The following is a 1,827-nucleotide window of genomic DNA, read 5'->3' as shown; positions in this document are numbered from 1 at the left end:
CTGTCAGTTCAAAACCAGTACCCTTGGGATACCAGAGTCCAAGATTAGCAGTCCCTTTAAGATATCGGAAAATGCGCTTAACGGCACTTAGATGGGACTCHTTTGGATTAGACTRATATCTGGCACAAAGATGTGTTGAAAACATTATATCAGGTCTACAAGACGTCAAATACATCAAAGAACCTATCATGCCTCGATATATTTTCTTATCAACAGCTTTTCCAGAAGGATCAGCATGAATCTTTGTTCCATGAGCCATAGGTGTTTTGATAAATGAACAGTTTTCCATATTAAATTTCTTCAGGATATCTAAAATATATTTAGTTTGACAAATAAAGATACCCGAAGATAATTGTTTAATTTAAAGACCTAAAAAGAAGTTCATCTCACCCATCATACTCATTTTAAAACGTGAAACCATTAATGCAGAAAAGTTTTTACAGTATTTGGGGTTTGTAGATCCAAATATTATGTCGTCTACATAAATTTGTATCAAAATAATATCAGACTTTTTCTTTTTAATGAAAAGAGTTGTGTCAATGTTACCTTTCGAGAAGCCTGACTTTACCAGAAACTCTGATAAGATATCATACCAGGCTCTCGGAGCTTGTTTAAGGCCGTAAAGCGCTCGATCAAGGATGTAGACATGATTTGGCTTTGACTGATCAATAAAACCCTCTGGTTGTGAGACATAGACTTCCTCTTTGAGAAGTCCATATAGAAATGTTGTCTTGACGTCCATCTGATACACCATGAAGCTCTTGTGTGCCGCGTACGCCAAAAACATTCTTATTGCTTCAATCCTTGCAACCAAGGCAAACGTTTCGTCATAGTCAACACCTTCTTGTTGATTATATCCTTTAGCAACGAGCCGAGCCTTATTTTTGACCACAACACCATCTTCATCTTTTTTATTTTTGAATACCCATTTAGTACCGATAATCGTCTTATTGTTGGGACGAGTTACCAATCTCCAGACTTTGAGTGCTTCGAACTGGTTCAGCTCTTCTTGCATTGCTAATATCCAATCCAGATCAGCTAAGGCTTCAGAAACCTTAGTCGGCTCAATAGTACTCAAGAACGTGGAATACAGATACTCATTAGCTGTTGCGGACCGTGTACGAATAGGTGCTGATGGATCACCAATTACTTGATGTATTGGATGATCTCGGGTCCACTTCTTGCTATGAGGTAAGGGAGTATAAGAACTTTGATCTGAATTTTGATCAGTATAAGAATTTGGGGAGTTTATAGGGGCAGGTTCAGGTAAAGGTTCAATAATAGGAACTAGAATAGGTTGAATATCTTATTGAGGTGGATTATTATCAACTTGTTCGACCAACACCTCTTGCACTTCAGAAGTTTCACCCTCTTCACACTGAACGGGATTGTTCGGATTCTCCATTTCTATTTCTACATCGACTACTTCTGTTTCCTCTTCTGTTTCAGTTACAGGCACATCAGGAGATGGATCCGATAACTGTTGTTCAGTTGAATTTTCCTTGGACAAAACATTAGACTGATTAGGTTTATTATCAAAATATTCTTCATAAAAGTGTTCAAATAAGAAATCTAAATCAGCTTTATCAAGGTTAGAAGTCTCAGGTTGATCAGCTTTTCGTGAAGTGTTAATTATAAGTCTGGGTCCTGAATTGAATTGTTCAGAAGCCACATCAATGACTTCATCAAAAGATATGTTCACACTTTCATTGATGATTTTGGTCCGTTTATTGTAGACCCTGTATGCAGCGGATGTCTTCGGGTATCCAACAAAAACTGCTTCATCAGCTTTAGCAGCGAACTTCCCTCTGTCCTCTTTGTCATTTA

The sequence above is a fragment of the Cynara cardunculus genome (assembly GCF_001531365.2).
Source record: "Cynara cardunculus var. scolymus isolate 2C chromosome LG 16, CcrdV1, whole genome shotgun sequence".
In the NCBI taxonomy this organism is placed as follows: Eukaryota; Viridiplantae; Streptophyta; class Magnoliopsida; order Asterales; family Asteraceae; genus Cynara; species Cynara cardunculus.
Note: the sequence above shows the minus strand (reverse complement) of the source record.